The sequence below is a fragment of the Capra hircus genome, chromosome 28 (assembly GCF_001704415.2).
Source record: "Capra hircus breed San Clemente chromosome 28, ASM170441v1, whole genome shotgun sequence".
Taxonomy (NCBI): Eukaryota; Metazoa; Chordata; class Mammalia; order Artiodactyla; family Bovidae; genus Capra; species Capra hircus.
In genome coordinates this window covers 27,001,166-27,024,091 of record NC_030835.1, presented here as the reverse complement: position 1 = coordinate 27,024,091, position 22,926 = coordinate 27,001,166, and the positions used below count along the sequence as shown (strand labels likewise).

Sequence of the window (22,926 nt, the reverse complement as noted above, 5' to 3'; positions counted from 1 at the left end):
CAGAAACGTTGTGTCAATTTATACACACCTTCTGTGCTGAAACCAACATTAAGTTTACCACTCTTAGTAAGTCATTACATATAAAAGATACCTTATTTGCATTTTCTTGATTACTGTTGCAGTTAGTTTTTTTAATTTATTTTTTGTTAAACTAGTATTTCCTTTTTTGTCTGTGCATTGCTCTTTATTTACTTTGACCATCTTTTTATTACAGTGTTTGGATTTTAAAATTCACTATTTTCTTGTGTGTTGCTGAAATTTTACCTGGTTTGTTCTTTGGCTTTTAAGTTTTATAATTCATTAATATGGAAAAGTTTTAAATTTTTATATACTTTTATCTGTAGATCAGTTTCCTTAAAGGACTCAGATTTTTCATGCATAAACATTTCCATTAATATATCTGTTATTGATTTTGATTTATGGTTTGAGGTAGGGATCAAATGTGCTTGTACTTAGTCACTCAGTCATGTCTGACTCTTTGCAACCACATGGACTGTATGTAGCCTGCCAGGCACCTCTGTCCATGGGGATTCTCCAGACAAGGATACTGGAATGGGTTGCCATGCCCTCTTCCAGGGGATCTTCCCAAGGGATTGAATCCAGGTCTCCCACATTGCAGGCAAATGCTTTACCATCTGAGCCACCAGGGAAGATAATGTATTTTTCCCATGCTGATTTGAGATGCTAAATTTAGTAAATTCGTCCTTGGTGGCTCAGACAGTAAAGAATCCACTTGCAATGTGGGAGACCCGGGTTCGATCCCTGGGTTGGGAAGATCCCCTGAAGAAGGGAAGGGCAACCCACTTCAGAATTCCATGGACAGAGGAGGCTGGCAGGCTACAGTCCATGGGGTCTCAAAGAGTCAGACATGGCTGAGCGACTAACATTTTCACTTTCATGTAACATCAATTTATTAAAAACAAAGACTCATGGATTTCTAGATTGATTGATTTGTATTTTCTAATTTCAACTAGTATCCATGTTCACAAAACGTCCTAATTTTAATTAACATAATATATTAATTTAAATTTATATACTTAATTTTAATTTACTTATTAATTTTAACGATAAGTCACAATACTTACTAATTTTAAAAAATCAGATTGCCTATGTTCATATTAATTTCTGATCAGAGGCTTACTACTGCAATATCTTGCCTGCCCATTTTATATCTCCCTTGCCTGTGGACATACAATAATCTTCCTGCCTCTTCTCTAGCTTCTTGCAGTCTTTGGCATTCCAACCTACAAGTTGAACTCTTAATGTCAACCAGAAAGAAAACATTATTTTATCTTGAATTTTTATTGTAAACATAACTTGAACATGATTTTTAAATTACCTTGTCTCTGCATGAGGCAACACTCTCTTCAGCGGGATACATTATTTGGTTATAAAGTAAAATTCTAGAAATTGGTACATGTTGAATCAGCCTCCAGGGACTCCTTATGTTTCCACAAATGCAATATCAGTAGCATAAGAATGGAAATTGCCTCTCTAAGTGTTCAAGCTTCAACAATATGTCTTTTCTGATTTCACAGTTACACTGGGGAAGTGAGCCAGAGCTTGGGTACACAACATTGCAAGCAGCCAGTTACTTAGCTACTAAGCTTCCTGATTCAACTTGTGCCTGTTGTACATTACATTTACCATTTTCAGGTTGTGCCCTTCCAAACTGAGTCCATGTGGCCTCATCCCACTGTATTAAAATGTCAAGGGATTGTTTTATTACAACAACATGAAAAAATTTATTATGCTAAAACAAGCAACTTCAAAATGTCTCCAGTCTGTTCTACATGAAAAGAAAGGACCTACTCCAGAAAGCATTCCTATACCTTTCTGTTATGGGTTGAATTGTGCCCCCTAACCCCCAAATTTCTATGCTGAAATTGTTACACTCAGTATCACAAAAGTGAAGTGGAAGTCACTCAGTCATGTCTGACTTTTTGCAACCCCATGGACTGTAGCCTGCCGGGCTCTTCTGTCCATGGAATTTTCCAGGCAAGAATACTGGAGTGGGTAGCCGTTCCCTTCTCCAGGGGATATTCCCAACCCAGGGATTGAACCCCAGTCTCCCACATTGCAGTGACCTTATGTGGAGATAGGGACTTTACAGAGGTAATCAAGTTAAAATGAGGTCATAAGAATGGGTCCTAATCCAATATGATGGATGTCCTTGTAAGAAGGGGAAATTCAGACACAGAGACAAACACGCATAGACTAGGAAGATGATATGAAGAGACACACAGAGATGATGGCTATCTATAAGACAAAGACTGCCAAGGACACCACAGTCTAGGAGAGATGCCTGGAATGGATCCTTGCCTAGTTTTCAGAGGAACATGCCCCTGCTGACTTCTTGATCTTAGACTTTGACCTCTAGAACTGTGAGACAATAAATTTCTGCTATTTAAGCCACCAATTTTGTGGTACCTTGTTACAGCAGCCCTAGAAAATGAATACATTTTCCCTCTCTTTCTGCTTCTTTGCTCTCTCCCCAAGTAGACTTCCTATACCTATAGAAGAGATATACCACATTTTATGGAGTTTTAAACTTTTCTAATTGGTTTTGAAGAGGCAGTACAGGCATACGGGGAAAGAATTTTTAGGGTATTTTTGTTGTCGTTCAGTTGATAAGTGTTGTCTGACTACACAATCCCATGGACCACAGCATGCCAGGCTTCCCTGTGCTTCACTGTCTCTCAGAGTGTGCTCAGACTCATGCCCATTGTGTTGATGCTGCCATCTAACCATCTCATCCTCTGCCATCCCCTTTTCCTACCCTTAATACTTCCCAGCAACACAGTCTTTTCCAATGAATCAGCTCTTCGCCTCAGGTGGCCAGAGAAATGGAGCTTCAGCTTCGGCATCAGTCCTTCCAATGAGTACTCAGGGTTGATTTCCTTTAGGATTGACTGGTTTTATCTCCTTGCAGTCCAAGGGACTCTCAAGAGTCTTCTCCAGCACCACAATTTGAAAGCATCAATTCTTTGGTGCTCAGCCTTTGTATGGTCTCACATCCATACATGACTATTGGAAAAACCATAGCTTTGACTATACACTCCTTTGTCAGCACAGTTATAACTCTGCTTTTTAACATGTGATCTAGGTTTGTCATAGTTTTGCTTCCAAGGAGCAGTTCAGTCACTCAGTCACGACAGCATGCCAGGCTTTCCTGTTCATCACCAGCTCTTGGAGTTTACTCAAACTCATGTCCATTGATTTGGTGATGCCATTCAACCATCTCAGCCTCTGTCGTCCCCTTCTCCTCCCGTCTTCAATCATCTTCAAAAGACCCTAGCATCAGGGTCTTTTCCAATGAGTCAGTTCTTCGCATCAGGTGGCCAAAGTCCTGGAGTTTTGGCTTCAGTATCAGTCCTTCCAATGAATATTCAGAACTGATTCCCTTTAGGATGGACTGGTTGGATCTCCTTGCAGTCCAAGGGACTCTCAAGAGTCTTCTCCAACACCACAGTTCAAAAGCATCAGTTCTTCAGTGCCCAGCTTTCTTTATAGTCCAACTGTCACATCCATACATGACTACTAGAGAAACCATAGCTTTGACTAGATGGACCCTTGTTGGCATGGTAATGTCACTGCTTTTTAATATGCTGTCTAGGTTGGTCATAGCTTTTCTTTCAAGGAGCAAGTGTCTTTTAAATTCATGGCTGCAGTCACTATCTGCAGTGATTTTGGAGCCCAAATAAATAAAGTCTCTCACTGCTTCCATTGTTTGCCCATCTATTTACCATGAAGTGATGGGGCTGGATGCCATAATTTTAGTTTTTTGAATGTTGAGTTTTAAGCCAACTTTTTCACTCTTCTTTCACTTTCATCAAGAGACTCTTTAGTTCTTCTTTGATTTCTGCCATAAAGGTTGTATCATCTGCATATCTCAGATTACCGATATTTCTCCCAACAAATTTGATTCCACCTTGTGCTTCCTCCAGCTCAGCATTTCTCACAATGTATTCTGCATGTAAGTTAAATAAACAGGGTGACAATATACAGCTTTGACGTACTCCTTTCCTAATTTGGAACCAGTCTGTTGTTACATGTCCAGTTCTAACTATTGCTTCTTGACCTGCATACAGATTTCTCAGGAGGCAGGTCAGGTGGTCTGGCATTCCCATCACTTTAAGAATTTTCCACAGTTTGTTGTGATCCACACAGTCAAAGGCTTTGGCATAGTCAATAAAGCAGAAGTAGATGTTTTTCTGGAACTCTCTTGCTTTTTCGATGATCCAATGGATGTTGGCAATTTGATCTCTAGTTCCTCTGCCTTTTCTAAATCCAGCTTGAACATCTGGAATTTCACAGTTCACATACATTTGAAGCCTGGCTTGGAGAATTTTGAGCATTACTTTACTAGCATGTGAGATGAGTGCAATTGTGCGGTAGTTTGAGCATTCTTTGGCATTGCCTTTCTTTGGGATTGGAATGAAAACTGACATTTTCCAGTCCCGTGGCCACTGCTGAGTTTTCCAAATTTATTGGCATATTGAGTGCAGCACTTTAACAGTGTCATATTTTAGGATTTTAAGTAAATCACCTGGAAATCCATCACCCCTAATAGCTTTGTTAGCATTAGTGTTTCCTAAGGCCCACTTGACTTCACACTCCAGGATGTCTGGCTCTAGGTGAGTGATCACACTTTCATGGTTATCTGGGTCATTTTAACCAGTTTTGTATAGTTTTTCTGTGTATTCTTGACACCTCTTCTTGATCTTTTCTGCCTCTGTTAGGTCCTTGCTGTTTCTGTCTTTTTTGTGTCCATCTTTTCATGAAATGTTTTCTTGGTATCTCCAATTTTTCTTGAAGAGATCTCTAGTCTTTCCCATTCTATTGTTTCCCTCTATTTATTTGCATTACTTACTTAAAAAGCCTTTCTTATGAACTGCATAAAGCAGACTTTCGAGTAGACACCAAGTCCTCCTCAGCAGGCCCCCTACCATACCCTACCTCTCATTCCCTCCAAGTTACAACTACCATTATCTGTAGCTTAAATTCTAAGTTTCATTATCAGCCCTACTTCAGTTCCCTGTTTCCTCTCATTGACCATAGGCCCTTGGGGGAAGAAATATTGCTTCCTTCTATGTAATCTCAGCTCTAAATAAATCTGAGTTTAATGAATTGTTCACTGGCTAAGTTCAGGCAGACTAAATTCAAATTGGTTTAAGGCTCTGATTGCTGTTATATATCCAAACAGTCCTGTTATTTAGCCATTTACACTTCTAGGGTGAAACAGGATCTCAGTGAAGATTTTGCTTGGGAGGTGGAGTTGGGAGATAGTGAGGAACCTGGGTGATGCTGGAGAGAGTTAGTAGAAAGAATCTCTCTAAAGAGAAAGTGATTGTTGGGTGTGACTTTTTGCTCTTAATGGTTCCCAGTAATTGATTTTGAATAGGAGTAACCCAGCTCCAACCAGTCCATTCTAAAGGAGATCAGCCCTGGATGTTCTTTGGAAGGAATGATGCTAAAGCTGAAACTCCAGTACTTTGGCCACCTCATGTGAAGAGCTGACTCATTGGAAAAGACTCTGATTCTGGGAGGGATTGGGGGCAGGAGAAAAAGGGCACGACAGAGGATGAGATGGCTGGATGGCATCACCGACTCAATGGACCCGAGTTTGAGTGAACTCCGGGAGATGGTGATGGACAGGGAGGCCTGGCGTGCTGCAATTCATGGGGTCGCAAAGAGTCGGACACGACTGAGCGACTGAACTGAACTGAACTGAACTGAACTGAACTGAACTGAACCCAGCTCCTATTTGTTAATCTGACAGGCAGTCTTAGCATTCTGGTAAGAGCTTGGGGGCCAAACTGCCTCTCTCTGTAGTACTAGTTCTACCACTCATTAACTGAATAAGTGATTTAATTTCTCTGTAACCAAGTTCCTCATCCAGAAAATTAAGAAAACAATAGTATCTCCTTTTTATATTTGCTGTTAAGGATTAAATGAGCTAAAGCTCTTAGAACCATGCCAGGCAAATAGTAAGAGCTGTATTGTTTATTGTTTACAATAACCACCCATTAGCCACCCATAAGTGGCTTTGTTAATGTATCAGCTAGGATGCTTTCAAAATTCAAGCAGCAGAATACCAAACAAAAAGGAGCTTAAACAATAAAGATATTTATCAACTCCTGTAACAGCAAGTTTTGAAGGAGGTTTTTAAGGTTGGTAATTCAGTGGCTTGTTGATAGCACCAAGAGTCAAGTTTCTTCGTATCTTTGGAATTCCCATTTTTGATGGATAGGCATCCTCAGCACATTAGCTTTTGTCCTCAGCCCTGTATTCTCAGGCTCACAAAATGTCTATCACTATCCCAAGAGTCACACACAGACATGAAAATATCAAGAGACAGTCAGAAAAGGGAGCCTCCCCCTACCCCCTGCAACATGTCTCTTGCAAAAAATAAGCAAAAAGCTTTCCCAGAAGTTCCCAGAAGCCTTCTTATGTATCATTGGCCAGAATTATGTCACATGTCCATGCTTAACCAATCATTAGGGTGAAGGATATGACTACTCAGATATACAAGTCCAAGTACTACCTGGAAAAAAGGTAGTCAATTGATAATAAATGTCTTCATTGCAGTTAGTTTGCCTCAATTTCTGGATGGAATTGCTGAAATTTCAGTTTGTTCATTTATTTATTCCCCTAAACTATTTTTTTTCTACTACCTTAGTTAATTTGTCATGAAAAGTCATACAATATATTTGCCATTTTCTTTGTGTGTATGTGTGTTCGTGTGGTGTAAAAGCGGAATTTTTGAGAGGGAAGGAGAGAGGGACAGAGGGAGAGAGAGGGAATTCAATTTCTTTTTTTCTTTTTTTTTTAAGTTTATTTTTGATTGGAGGATAATTGCTTACATACATCAACACGAATCAGCCATAGCCATATGTATGGCCCCTCCCTCTTGAACCTCCCTCTCACTTCCCATGGAATTCAGCTTCTTGATGGCAGTCGTTATTTGGCTATCCTACAGGAATCTTAGACAATTTCAAAAAGTGAACATACTTCCCCTAAACTGACATAACCATCAAGGAATAAGAGGAATCAGCCCTGCCCCATGGAGATTACAGTGCAATAGCTCCAGTTTACCCATTGACTTTTCTATTCCAACCCTCCCTTATCTGCTTTCTCAACCTCAAGTAATCAGTGTCACTTTGGACAATGCCTGTCAGTTTACACCCTGATGAGAACACACTTCAGCACAGCCAGAGCTCCACGGCTGGCTCCCTGCCCATCATGGAGCCCTTATGGCCTCTCTGGCAAGATGTGGCTACGCTCTAGACCATGGCCAGCTCCCTTCTCCTGTTTCAGTCATGAAAGGCAAAACGTTTGTCAACTCTTAGCTCTTCAGAATGGACAAATGGTCAATCAAATGGGATAGGGGCTACAGTCTTTGCTATTGGGATGACTCGAATTCAATAAAAAGACATTTTAAAATGTTTGTAATTGTCATTTTTCACTAATTCAGTTTGCCCTACTATGAACTGATATTAAAGAAAGCCATCCTTACCTCATGCAACCTTAAAAAGCTAATTATATAAAAGAGAGAGATGAGAAGACTCAGAGTAGAAGGGAGGGAATGTTGCACTCTCCTCGCAAGCCCACCAAGCTTAGGCCAGATCCCTGGCATGGAGCCCATCTAGGAAAAGCCCCAAGTTCTTCAATAGCACAAGTGGGAGTCACATTTCCTCCCAGTGAGTTCACTGGCCCTGAGGGCACCATGGCAGGATGGAATCTTGCATCTAGAAGGAGCTGGCCTTCCTGTGACAGGCCCAATTAAGCCACCAGCTGTGAACAATTATCCAGAAGGCCAATCAGGTGCAGGCAGCTGGGTAGTGTGGGAGCTGGACTGGAATCTTCCAGAAAGCTAGAGACTCTTGGCTGCCTAAAACTTCAATTCAATTCGTATTTATGGAGCCCCTCTTAAAACTCAGATGGATCTTATTGAAGCTCCTGCATCTGAGAGGTATTAGGATAACATATGGAGGTGGCCAAGATCAGGGATTGTCCTCTGAGAAGCTGTGCAGAGGCACATTGAAGAACCTTCAGTCTACCTGTCTCACACCTATTTTTTGTAAGTAGCAGGTGGAAAGAGTCAGAGAGACTCTATGTCCTACAGACCAGTTGTCTATTGTGTTTTCTCTGCACTCAGGAGAAAAATTTTTTCTTAGGAAAGGACTTCAAATTCCTTTGCCTCGATGAGTCACTGACTGGTGACATATTTTAATTATTGTTATGCAACTATCTCTAGGGAGATATAGCCTTGATTTTTTCAGTAGTTTTCAAATTATGTTCCTCAGAACCATTTAAGTTCCACAGAGTTTCCACAAAGCCTGATTTAAGAGGAAAAGTATGCCATAAATTGGCTTCTATATAGTATTATCTTCCAAGTATTACAAAAATGCTTGCTTTTTAAAATTCTAAGCTAAAGAATTGAAGGCTTAATTTGGGATATCAGCCAAAATTGGATAGATATTTTCGAGTGATGAGAAACATTCTCAAAGACCTGAAATTCATTCTTTTGTTATTCACTCAATAAGGCCCCAGCTAAGATCACAGTTCTGCTTAGATCAAGAAAAAGACGTTGTTCTGACACCTAATGTCAAAGAAGCCATTAAAATCAGCTAAGATCTTGTGCTAGGAAGTCTGAATACAGATTTTTCTAGTTCGTCCTCTACCAAAGCTCTGGAGAAAAGCCAGGATGCAGAAGTCTAATAGTTAAGGACATAAAATCAGATGTCAAACTGTGCTAAGAGCTGGATCTGAATAATTTCTATAATTGAATCCCCATTGTTCTAGGTTATGAATGCTGTCTCTTAGCCTGATCTGGATTTCAGGAAGCAAAGAAATATCATACACTGATTTCTGCTGTTAGGGCATTTGTTGACTGGAACCCATTCATCTTTCTTGTCCTATCTTTAAGATATTAGTTGACAATGTCCATCATTCATTATTGAAAAGGGAAGATAGTTGTCTATTAAAATCCATTTTTCCATTTGCAATTACTTTTCTCACCAGGAAGAATATGGGAAGTGAAAACCCCACCATCTTGTTATTAAGTTTATTCTCTGCTCACTTATCATGCTAGGTGAGAGACTGAGAGTGGAGCAAGACTCAGTCCTTGTACCCAAGCAGCTTAGAATCTAACAGAAGAGAAAGAACATAATGTCATTCTAAAAAACCTGCAAGTGGGTACACAACGTGGTAAGAGCTAAATAATGAATGAAAGCCTGGCATAGTTTTTTTAAGATGAAGCAGTCGAGAAAAAGGGACCATATTCAGGAAAAGAACATTAAGCAAAACAAGTGAAAAGAGACTCACAACTTATAAATATTCTGGTGAAATTTCAGAGTACAAGGATAAAACAAAGATCTCCAAATTTTCCAGAGCAAAAATATAAAAGCAACTAGAAAGTCCAGGAAAAAATAAATGCTACTAATATATAAAAAAGTAAGAGTAGCCAAATTTTATGCCACTGAATGATGAAAGTTTTCTCCTTCAGGTATGTGAAATTTTATCTTTTTCTTTTTAAGTCCAGTCACAAGCTTGGAACCATGGTAAATGATTTTTATGTAATCATAGTATTGTTAGGATATTTTATTGCTGTGGCAGTCAGAATGAGCGAGGTTATACTGCAAGTGGCCTCAAGTTGCAGATGCTTCCAACAATAAAGAAATAAAATTATTTCTTGCTTACATTAAACGTTCATCATAGCTTAGGTGAGGTTCAGATGTATGTCGAATATTATCAATATCATGGCAGAGAGAAAAGAGACATGTGATCCACATCTCATGACACTATGCTTAGGAATGACATTCCTCACTTTCACCAACATTGAACTGCCCAAAGCCACTCTTGAGTTCAATATAAGGGGTCTGTATCATCTTCCCACATGGAAAAGCACCACAGGAATGGAAACAAAAATATCTGGAGAACCCAAACTCTCACAGACCATCTTTCTGGTATTCCACTATACAGAACAGAATTCTCCTTTTCCCGTATGTTGAACACACTCACCCCTTCTCTAAAAGAGGCAACGAGAAGTCCCAAACAGTAACTTGGTCTTCACCTTTATTTCCAAGGTAAAGGCTGGTATCTGCAGATGATATGAGATAGTCTCTGCCTTGGGTCTGGACATAGCTCCTTTTGACACAAAGCTGCAGGAATAAAAGGGAAACCTATCTGCCTCTCACATACCCAGTATGCAATGGTGGACCAAGGACAGGGAATCCATAATAAACACTCCTATTTAGAAAGGTGAAGAATGGGAGACACAGAGATGTCACCAGTTTCTACATATTCTAAAATTCCCTTGGACAGGTGTTATCTGGGAGAAAGATGTATTTCTTGATTAGGCCTTGAATCCACTCCCTAGGAATAGTTCCTAGACATTTTCTTCCTTTGCCCCTGGACTTTATTTTGGGGGCAAACTCTCATTTCCACTATTTTCTTTGGCTACATCTAAGGAAAGAATTGTAGAACATGATATCCTGGAGGCTGAAAACTTTCTCCCCCTTCTTTCAGCTCAAGCAGGAGGGATGAGGGAACAGCAAGGGTTGTTGAAAGTCTTGAACAGTATCTTTCAATCTAGATTAGTTGTTCTCTTGGGGGTACAACACTTTTTAAACTTCTCATCTATTTAATTCTGGCCAAACAATTCCTATCCTGTTTTGAAATAGGCTGCTATAGACCTTATATCTGAATTTGGCAATAAGGAGTTCATGATCTGAGCCACAGTCAGCTCCCCGTCTTGTTTTTGTTGACTGTATAGAGCTTCTCCATCTTTGGCTGCAAAGAATACAATCAATCTGATTTCGGTGTTGACCATCTGGTGATGTCCATGTGTAGAGTCTTCTCTTGTGTTGTTGGAAGAGGGTGTTTGCTATGACCAGTGCATTTTCTTGGCAAAACTCTATTAGTCTTTGTGCTGCTTCATTCCACATTCCAAGGCCAAATTTGCCTGTTACTCCAGGTATTTCTTGACTTCCGACTTTTGCATTCCAGTCCCCTAGAATGAAAAGGACATTTTTTGGGGTGTTAGTTCTAAAAGGTCTTGTAGGTTTTTATAAAACCGTTCAACTTCAGCTCCTTCAGCGTTACTGGTTGGGGCATAGACTTGGATTACCGTGATATTGAATGGTTTGCCTTGGAAACGAACAGAGATCATTCTGTCGTTTTTGAGATTGCATCCAAGTACTGCATTTCAGACTTTTTTGTTGACCATGATGGCTACTCCATTTCTTCTGAGGGATTCCTGCCCGCAGTAGTGGATATAATGGTCATCTGAATTAAATTCACCCATTCCAGTCCATTTTAGTTCGCTGATTGCGAGAATGTCAACATTCACTCTTGCCATCTCTTGTTTGACCACTTCCAATTTGCCTTGATTCATGGACCTGACATTCCAGGTTCCTATGCAATATTGCTCTTTACAGCATTGGACCTTGCTTCTATCACAGTCACATCCACAGCTGGGTATTGTTTTTGCTTTGGCTTCATCCCTTCATTCTTTCTGGAGTTATTTCTCCACTGATCTCCAGTAGCATATTGGGCACCTACTGACCTTGGGAGTTCCTCTTTCAGTATCCTATCATTTTGCCTTTTCATACTGTTCATGGGGTTCTCAAGGCAAGAATACTGAAGTGGTTTGCCATTCCCTTCTCCAGTGGACCACATTCTGTCAGACCTCTCCACCATGACCCACCAGTCTTGGGTTGCCCCATGGGCATGGCTTGGTTTCATTGAGTTAGACAAGGCTGTGGTCGTAGTGTGATTAGATTGACTAGTTTTCTGTGAGTATGGTTTCAGTGTGTCTGCTGTCTGATGCCCTCTTGCAACACCTACCATCTTACTTGGGTTTCTCTTACCTTGGGTGTGGGGTGTGAAGAACAGCTGCTCAAGCAAAGCACAGCCACTGCTCAGACTTAAATTGAAGAAAGCAGGGAAAACCACTAGACCATTCAGGTATGACCTCAATCAAATCCCTTATGATTATACAGTGGAAGTGAGAAATAGATTTAACGGCCTAGATCTGATAGATAGAGTGCCTGATGAACTGTGGAATGAGGTTCATGACATTGTCCAGGAGACAGGGATCAAGACCATTCCTATGGAAAAGAAATGCAAAAAAGAAAAATGGCTGTCTGGGGAGGCCTTACAAATAGCTGTGACAAGAAGAGAGGCAAAAAGCAAAGGAGAAAAGGAAAGATATAAGCATCTGAATGCAGAGTTCCAAAGAATAGCAAGAAGAGATAAGAAAGCCTTTCTCAGTGCAAAGAAATAGAGGAAAAGAACAGAATGGGAAAGACTAGAGATCTCTTCAAGAAAATTAGAAACACCAAGGGAACATTTCATGCAAAGATGGGCTCGATAAAGGACAGAAATGGTATGGACCTAACAGAAGCAGAAGATATACAAAGAGGTGGCAAGAATACACATGATCCAGATAATCATGATGGTGTGATCACTCACCTAGAGCCAGACATCCTGGAGTGTGAAGTCAAGTGGACCTTAGAAAGCATCACTACGAACAAAGCTAGTGGAGGTGATGGAATTCCAGTTGAGCTATTTTAAATCCTGAAAGATGATGCTGTGAAAGTGCTGCACTCAATATGCCAGCAAATTTGGAAAACTCAGCAGTGGCCACAGGGCTGGAAAATATTAGTTTTCATTCCAATCCCAAAGAAAGGCAATGCCAAAGAATGTTCAAACTACCACACAATTGCACTCATCTCATATGCTAGTAAAGTAATGCTCAAAATTCTCCAAGCCAGGCTTCAGCAATACGTAAACCGTGAACTTCCTGATGTTCAAGCTGGTTTTAGAAAAGGCAGAGGAACCAGAGATCAAATTGCCAACACCTGCTGGATCATGGAAAAGCAAGAGAATTCCAGAGAAACATGTATTTCTGCTTTATTGACTATGCCAAAGCCTTTGACTATGTGGATCACAATAAACTGGAAAATTCTGAAAGAGATGGGAATACTAGACCACCTGACCTGCCTCTTGAGAAACCTATATGCAGGTCAGGAGGCAACAGTTAGAACTGGACATGGAACAACAGACTGGTTCCAAATAGGAAAAGGAGTACGTCAAGGCTGTATATTGTCACCCTGCTTATTTAACTTCTAGGCAGAGTACATCATGAGAAACGCTGGACTGGAAGAAACACAAGCTGGAATCAAGATTGCTGGGAGAAATAGCAATAACCTCAGATATGCAGATGACACCACCCTTCTGGCAGAAAGTGAAGAGGAGCTAAAAAGCCTCTTGCTGAAAGTGAAAGAGGAGAGTGAAAAAGTTGGCTTAAAGCTCAACATTCAGAAAACGAAGATCATGGCATCCGGTCCCATCACTTCATGGGAAATAGATGGGGAAACAGTGTCAGGCTTCATTTTTGGGGGCTCCAAAATCACTGCAGATGGTGATTGCAGCCATGAAATTAAAAGACGCTTACTCCTTGGAAGAAAAGTTATGACCAACCTAGATAGCATATTCAAAAGTAGAGACATTACTTTGCCGACTAAGATCCGTCTAGTCAAGGCTATGGTTTTTCCTGTGGTCATGTATGGATGTGAGAGTTGGACTGTGAAGAAAGCTGAGCGCCGAAGAATTGATGGGTTTGAACTGTGGTGTTGGAGAAGACTCTTGAGAGTCCCTTGGACTGCAAGGAGATCCAACCAGTCCATTCTGAAGGAGATCAGCCCTGGGATTTCTTTGGAAGGAATGATGCTAAAGCTGAAACTCCAGTACTTTGGCTACCTCATGCAAAGAGTTGACTCATTGGAAAAGACTCTGATGCTGGGAGGGGTTGGGGGCAGGAGAAAAAGGGCACGACAGCGGATGAGATGGCTGGATGGCATCACTGACTCGATGGACATGAGTCTAAGTGAACTCTGGGAGTTGGTGATGAATAGGGAGGCCTGGCGTGCTGCGATTCATAGAGTTGCAAAGAGTCGGACACCGCTGAGCGACTGAACTGAACTGAACTGACCTTATATCTACCATATTTCCCTAGAAGCCCCAGGCACTTAATCTCTTCCTCTTGAGTCTTTTTGTCTGATTCAAAGGATTTGCTGGATGCCATCTCAATAGTTTAAAAAGTTTCAACAAATGACATGCACCAACCCCTTGATTTGGTCCTTCACAGGAAACTAAGTTTTAGTCATTTTGTGGTTCAAAGATATTCTTTTCTATGTTTTACTGAAATGTAAATGAGAATTGGTTGTATCTTCCAAACCATGAAAATTCCCCTGTTTTCTGATGCTATCTTTTTTTCTTGCTTCTAAACAGACCAGTTCTTTTTGAGCTCATCTCTTTCCTATTGGATGCATACAACAATAGCCAACTGAAGCTGCTAACATACTGTTTGCCCACATCTTCTCCTAAAACTTGTACAAGTTTATTAAGGAGATGGATTATTATCCTTCCACCTCCAATAACAATATCCTTGATTTCCACTAATGAGCTCTGGAGTCAGGAAAACTTACTTTTGCTGCAGTTGTTGTTGTTACAACAAGACCTAGTGTCCATTAATCGTGTGTAATCTACCTCTTAACCAGAAGTCCTGCCTCAGGTTTCTGGTTCATCAGACTTTACCCTGTACTCAAGGTGATTATATAATTTGTCACATGAACTGGCACATCCTTGAAAGTGAAAGTTGGTGCTGTTAATAATTACATCAAGAAACCAGGATGTTTTCCCTACCTGAGCTACCTGCTCAGCTCAAGGTCCCAATTGCAGACTTTGCTGGAACAGTATGAATTCTCAGCTGGAGAAAAACAAGCTCTGCATGTCAGTTATAGGTTGGCAGCATGTAAGTGAAGAGTTGCCAGTACAATGGCTTGCCAAGAGATGGGGTTGAATCTGCTTTTTGACTATTGTTGTTGGCACCTAGATACCATCGTCAACTATTCTACCTTTCGTTTGGTTTTCATGACTAGGAGCTAGCAATTGAGGAAGAATAAACTTCACATGGTGGAGAAGGCAACGGCACCCCACTCCAGTACTCTTGCCTGGAAAATCCTATGGGCGGAGGAGCCTGGTAGGCTGCAGTCCATGGGGTCACTAAGAGTCGGATGTGACAGAGCGACTTCACTTTCACTTTTCACTTGCATGCATTGGAGAAGGAAATGGCAACTCACTCCAGTGTTCTTGCTTGGAGAATCCCAGGGACAGGGGAGCCTGGTGGGCCGCCGTCTATGAGGTCGCACAGAGTTGGACACAACTGAAGTGACTTAGCAGCAAACTTCACATGGTGTGCATTTGTATGAGGACTTGGATAAAGAGAATCACATGTCTATTGTGTTAGAGAACCTTTCATTTGCTCAACTGTATTTATTAAGCATGTTTTACATAACACTTGGGCTATGACGGGGTCCTTACTCATTTAGAGTGTGTTCAGACTCTGGCTGCATAAGCTCCAGGTAATATTTCCACATCAGTGTCTTTTCTCCTTGATGACACTATAAACTTAAGGGCATAGCCCATCCCTCATTGTTTGTACTGTATTTCTCACAAAATCTGTCACCATGGAAAAAACTTCAGCATATTTGTTCCTATGAGATAGGATCATACTCTATTAATATTTCATTTGGGACATTGCAGGTACTTGATTTTTATTAAATTAATGGATATTTATTGTGTAATTTATTTCTTCAGTTCAGTTTTCTTGGTAAAACAACATCCAGTTCCCCAACCAAAGAGAAATACTCAAATGCTAAAGGAAGTCCAGCTTAGTTTGTTTCAGAAGTATTTTTATCAGAAAAGTTGGGGGCTAAATTGAATTCCTCTCATGGAGCAACATTATCTTGCTCTTCTCAAAATCAGTAACCTTATAACAGAGGCCAAGGGGAAAGTGTTCTCTCTATGACATATTTAGCACAGCCTTATTGGAAAGGAAGCATATTATGGAATTTTCTTTCAGTCTTCTGAGATGTTAGTCAGGAATCCATCATGACTGAGTTGTGCAGTATTTATAAAATTGTCAGCTCAAGGATCACAATTGCTCATTTTTTTCCACTCTGAAATTACTTCACTTAACAGAGGGGCTGAATTTGGCTGTTCTGTTATGATTTAAATGGGCTGCACCTCATTAGTGTTGCCAGCATTTATTTAATAAAATCAAATCAGAATAGCATTTAATTTAGTTTTAATAGGATAGCTAATGTATGTTAACTAAATATCAATTGATTATTAAAGTGAAGAGTGCTGAGGTGTAACAAATATGTGAGATATAAATCTTGTTGCTATGCCATTAATTTAGAATTACATAAGCAATAAATGTCTAATTAGACTTGTAGTAGTGATGAGTTGTAAGCATTTATTGAGATTCAATAAGATCGATGTTACAGACTTGTGCTAAGGACCATAGCTTAATTAACTCCTTCATTCCTATTTTCATCAGTCTCTGCCATCTTTTATTTTATAGGGTGCTGAACTGGAGGAGTGATGGTGAAGGGAGGGAGGTGACCCAAGTACAGCACCTTAGGTAATCCCGGACTCGTCAATAACAAGAATATGTGTGTATGCACGTGAAATCACTTCAGTTGTGTCTGACTCTTTGAGGCCCTATGGACTGTAGCCCTTCAGGCTCCTGTGTCCATGGGATTCTCCAGGCAAGAATGCTGGACTGGGCTACCATGCCCTACTTGAGGGAATCTCCCCGACCCAGGGATCAAACCCAAGTCTCATATGTCTCCTTCATTGGCAAGTGGGTTCTTTTCCACTAGGCCACCTGGGAAGGCCAACAAGAATATAGGGATGACTGTATTCCGATGGGGTTGAATTTTAGGACTTCGGGTAACAGAATCATTGATTTCTAAGGTCCTTTTCTTGAAGATAAGTTTTGAACTCAGCATGATTGGCAATATAGTCAGACCACTGGAGTAGCATAAGGTGAAAAATGAGCCTAGAATCAATCCTATGTTAGTTAGGGAAAGAAGAGAGAATCACTTACATACTGTGATTCTAGTCGTCATTACTATTTTAAAAAAATCTATCCTACTTCTCCCTCACACTGAAAATCAGTATGTAGTTATTCCTTTGAGTTCAAAGTAGTATTACTCTTTGAATCCTGGATTATATAGGATGGGCAAAAAACTGGAAACATAGGTAAGCACACAAGATGAATGGATAATTATTACAAAAAGACAGAATGTGTTCAGTGACATTACACGATGTGCTCACTATGTTGTCCCTTGTTAAGGAGCCAGATCTGAATGCATAGTGCACAACTGCAAGAAACAGTTTATTAATGCAGCATGTCCATTTGTGTACATTCATATATATGATACACTGCCTTATTTGTGTCTCTAATTTGCACTGAATAAACCTGTTTCTCTATTGTGCCCTGGAAGAAGTAGCCAAGTGGGTTCCATCTGCAAAAAAAGTAATTTATCTGTATCACTAGATTTTATGGTCACTCTGTATTTTAAGCCAGTAATATATATAACTCTTCAGCACTGTGTGGAAAATTAATCAAATTATTTATGTGGCCATTATGCCATGGACAGACACTGACTTTAGAATGAGACACACCTGAATTAGAGGTCTGTTTTATGTTCCTAGTTATATAAGCTTCTTCAAGTTATTTAACCTTTCTGGGTATAATAACATTGACCCCATAGTATTACTGGGGTGAGGGGTGAAGGCAATGTATAAAAAGTGCCCAGCACAAAGTTTCCTATGTTGTTGAAGATAGATGTTACTCTCCTTTGTTCTTCCCTTTTCTCTCCTACCCCTTTCTCTACCTCCTATGCTATTTCACTGCTTTTAAGACACTAACATTATCTCCACTCCTTTCTTTTAGAGGGGGAAGCACAGAGTTCTAATTTTCACATGGGTGTAGGGTTTAGCTCTGTAGAAGCCAGATGTGGGAAGTGGAGGAAAGGCACAAAATCATAGAATGAGAAGGGGACAGAATACTGGGGACGTAATTACTGTTCACATTTTTACCCTGGGCAAATCATGGCCTAACACAGCCTCCCAAGGGACTCCAGCTGTGAAGCTTGCATGCAACAGGTTGCTCTGTTGACAGAGGTTAAGTATAGTTCAGATCAGCTACTTTCTCTACTGGACTCTTCTGGGGCAAAACCACTGCCTACAAGTGTGCATTCTTGCATTAGGCAGCACTGAGGAGACAGCAGAGCGCTCATGGGGTAAGCACTGGTCTCTGGGTTTTATTGCTTGTGCATCATTAATTTATGCATTCATCCAGTCATCCATTTGCAACATCCCCTTGGAGCTTCCCTCATTTCAGGATCTTTGCTCATCTCTATGGGTAGAGAGGTGATACAGAGAGGCTCACAGCTCCACATGTCTGCACTGCCTTCTCTTTGTAATCAGGAAAGCTGTGCCTGTTACAATATTTTCCAAAAATAGCAAACTTTAGTACACAATTGGTTTGATTTTTGAAATAAATCATTCAATTTCTCACCTGCAAAGTCAAACTTAGTGAATAAAAAATCTGGCTTTTTCCTAGAACATTTAGTATTAGAAGCTATGGGCATGTATTTGATCTCCTTTTATTTCTTTCCTTGTTAGTGAGACTTGGGTATAGGAGCCCAACTATGGAAAAAGGTCTAATTATCCAGACCCTTTTATTTTCTCTAGTTTCATGCTTTACTCCTCCAGCTATGATCTCCACCAAAAGTTGATCAAGAGAAGAATTAGGTAAATTTCATTTTATTCCTTCTGTCCACAAGCAACTATTTTCTAAGTCTCTCCAACTATGGACTCAATGTTCTTCAAGCTCTATAGGGGTATAAAGAGACACAGGAAATATTCCCTGCCTTCATGAGATTTTTCTCAGTCGAGAATGAATTCCTCAGAGAGAAGTAAAATTCACTTGGATGTAAAGATAGAGGCTGATAGTGTACTAAGCTTTGTGGTTCTAACTAATTTGAGATCAGAGGGCTTTTTTTTTCAAAGTTAAAGACAAATGTTTAATGAACCATGTTCAAACACAAGCAAGTAAAGAAGCACAGGGCACTGGGTTCTTCAGGTAAAACACTGAAGAAATGAAAAGGAAGAAATAACTAAGTTCAAGGAATATTACACTTTAAAAAAATTAATCATTGAAACAAATCTCTGAGACGGGCATTATCCTCATTTAATCTATGTAAAAACAAAGACACAGAGAAGAGGTAGACATATTTCTTAATCTCTCTGTAATCACATAGGAACTGAGTACTGAAGTGTGGTTTCAGAGCTTTCACCCATACAAAATATGCATGCGTGCTTTAGTTGTGTCTGACTCTTTGTGACCCAATGGACTCTAGCCCACCAGGTTCCTCTGCCCATGGGATTCTCCAAGCAAGAATACTGGAGTGAGTTATCACACCCTACTCCAGGGATTTTCCTCACCAGGGATCGAGCCTGTGTCTCCCATATTTCCTGCATTGCAGGTGGAATCTTTACTACTGAGCCATGGGGAAAGCCCAAAGAGACACTAAATGGGACCTGCACGAGGTCCTGACAGATGGGGACTATTTGCCTTGGAGTACAGGAGGAGGGCAAACATTTCAAGAAGCATTAGCCATTTGGAGGACAGTGAGGAGGCTGGTGAGACCAGCATGGACTGGGGATAATAGAAGAAAATATTTTATTTAAAGTTAGCTGTATTCCTTGGCACATTTTCAGGAGAATCATTGATCTTCTTTATATAGTATACATTTTTATGGGATACATAAATACATTTTTATTTCTACTCCACTTGGAGCATGCTACACAGAATGACCCAAGTGAGAAGTAGATCAATGGTACTGACACGTGCAGTTTGGAGTATTTTGTGATTTATGTACCTCAAAAACCAACGAATATTTTTTGGGAACTGTGGATCTTTGAAAGTAAAGGGGAAATTTAACAATCAACTAAGAAGATGTATAAATCATAAGCTTACTATTCCTAACAACCTAGTCTCAAAATATATAAAACAAACTTTAAGAGAATTACAAAGAGAAAGACTAATCCAAAATCGTAGTGGGAGATCTAATATATTTCTCTCAGAAACTGATAGATCAAGAAAACAAAAGAAAGTAAAAATGTAGAAGAGTTGCAAGGCATAACTTAAAATCTCTTTAAGAGTAAATATGGAATTTTGTTCCCAACAGACCAAGAATGCATTCTTTTAAAGATCCTATTGAATGTTTATAAAAATTGATAACATGCTAGGTCATGAGAAGAGTCTCAACAAATTCCAGAGAATCTATTCATATGGTCCATATTATCTTATCACATATAAATAATTAAATTAGAAAACAACAATAAAAAGACAGTTGAAAGCAACAACAGCTGTCCTACTTTTAAAGGAGAAATATATTTCTGAAAAACTTAAGTGTGAAGGAGGACAAATATAAAAACTAAAAGTTAATATTGAATAAAAAATAGTACTACATTTCAAAACGTGACTAAAAGCAGTACATTGTAGAAAACATGTCATCTATAAATTCATTTCTGTGTCAACAAAATGTGAATTGGATTTTTCATGAAACTTTGAAAGTTCTATTTTTCATGAGATAAAAAATAATCAAGAATAGTCAATAGCTAAAACTGTTCTCAAATAAAAACAAAGGATACACACTTAAGCTACCTAACATCCAAATTAGCTATAAATCTACAGTAACTAAGGTAAGGTATGACAAAGAGAGCATCAGAACAGAATTGAGAGCCAAGGAGTGAAACAAGCATGTATGGGCCCCATGTATATAATGGAGGAGAAAAAAATCAGATAGAGAGATGGGATAACATTAATAAATAACCATTGCATTGGAAAAACTTGTTTCATGTTAAAAAAAAAAGTAAAACTAGATCACTACCTCACATTATATGTGAACATAATCTCCCAATTGATTAATAACTATAATCTGAAAAAACATTACAAAATTAGAAGAAAATATCAGAGAATGTTTTATGACCTCAGAATAGGGAATAATTTCTCAAATGACAGCAAAGACCTAAGTTGAAACAAAAAAAGTATCAAGTTTGACTATTCAAGTTTTAGAAAGTCACAGTAAAATTAAAATATAAGTGAGAAGGTAGAAGGAACAAAGGTACTGTATTTTAACACATGTGACAGATAAAAGAGTATCATCCAGAATAATCTATATTACATATAAAAAGGAAAAAAGACAAAATATTACAAGAAAATCATCAAAGAACATTAGTAGTCAATTCTCTCTAAAGAGGAAAATTGGTAAAAATTCAGAATTGTGACCATAACCAGCATTGGCAAGGAAGCGATTATTTAGAGAAAAGGGAATTCTAGTATTTTGTCTGTGGGAGTGTAATTTGGAAAGCAATTTTGCAATATTTCTTAAAATTGAAAGTGTGCATACTCAACAAATTCACTTGTAGGTGTATATCCTGGATATATTATTTTACATATGCCCAAGGGAACATGTGGAAGGATGTTATTGCAGTTGCAACAATAAAAGGCTGAAAACAACTCAGATGTTCATGACTAGAAGGACAGAAAAGTAAACTGCGGAATACTAGACAACTATTAAAATGAATGGACTAGGTCTTTATGTATCAATGTGGATAGCTCTTCAAAGCATAATTTTGATTGAGAAATCAAACTTCAGAGTGTTACATACACTATGAAACCATTCACTGTAAGTTTAAAACACAGAACAATATTCTATATTTTTATAAAATGATATGTAACAAGATATTAAAATAAAAGTCTTCTTTTTCCCGGTTTAGAAAAGGCAAAAGGCAGACAGGCTCTCACATTTTAAAAAGAGGCACTGATGCCAGTGGCACAGGACTTGCACAGAAGCCATCTGAAGCCCAGATACGAGCTCCTTACTTGCTCGCAAGTCTAGTCCTTTAAAAAGGATGGAGCGTGCTCTCGGAGCCCAGGACGCCGCCATGTCTTCCGGGGCCAGCGTGAGCGCCTTGCAGCGCCTGGTGGAGCAGCTCAAGCTGGAGGCCGGCGTGGAGAGGATCATGGTCTCTCAGGCGGCTGCAGAGCTTCAACAATATTGCATGCAGAATGCCTGCAAGGATGCCCTGCTGGTGGGTGTTCCAGCTGGAAGCAATCCCTTTCGGGAGCCCAGATCCTGTGCTTTACTCTGAAGACTGTAGAGAAGAAGTTTGCTGAAGAATGCTTTCAAGCACAAACTGATGAATGACTGCCTCCAAATTTCAAGAAAACACTTCTCTAACCACAGGACTTCTAGATGTTTCACAGGACCTTTCCTGTGACCTGGTCCTTTAGCCAACATTCTACAGAAACTGATGTTTCTACTCAAATAAGGAAACTGGGTGAAGGTGTAGATTTTAAATAATAATGGCCTGATTCTTTGCTGAAGTGCTTTATACTTAAACAAAAACCTTACCGCCAAATATACCAAGATACACTTCTTTCATTAAGTGAATTACTATCGTTTCTATGCCTGGAATGTTATGTATGTTTTATTTACTAGATGTTTACATTTTGGGAAGGAAAACAGTATTCTTTGTTAAAAAATTGAATATTTGTTGTTTGCTGTTCCCAACTAAGATCTTTATACCATAACAAAATTTGCTCTTTTCTCATGAATTTATAATTTCTAAATGAAGACAGGCAAGTATAAAATTGGGGGAAGAATGGGCTTTGTTAATCAAATGATGTCTTGATTTTTCTAAATGAGGAGATTGTTTCATTTTCAACACTAAGCATGGGATCTGTTTCTTAGCAACCTTGTTTGCAAAGATGAATGTTGTTTTCTGTATGAGACTGCCCCATCCAGTATATGAAGCAGGTTTGATCTTCGTCTTAAGTTCCTCTACTTTATAGGGGTGGTTTTACTTAAAAAAATATACTAAATTATTTCATTTTAAAATGTGATCTACAGAGCATTGCAAATGATTTTTTTAAAGTAATGTGAAAATATGACAACCTAAATGAATTTTTAATGTCACAGCTGTATT

At 39.4% G+C, this 22,926-nt stretch overlaps 1 pseudogene across 1 annotated transcript; it reads left to right on the top strand.

Moving 5' to 3' along the window:
- On the top strand, window positions 21,863-22,565 carry LOC102170755 (annotated as a pseudogene). Its single transcript, XR_001297399.2, has one exon. The product of XR_001297399.2 is annotated as a guanine nucleotide-binding protein G(I)/G(S)/G(O) subunit gamma-10 pseudogene (transcript).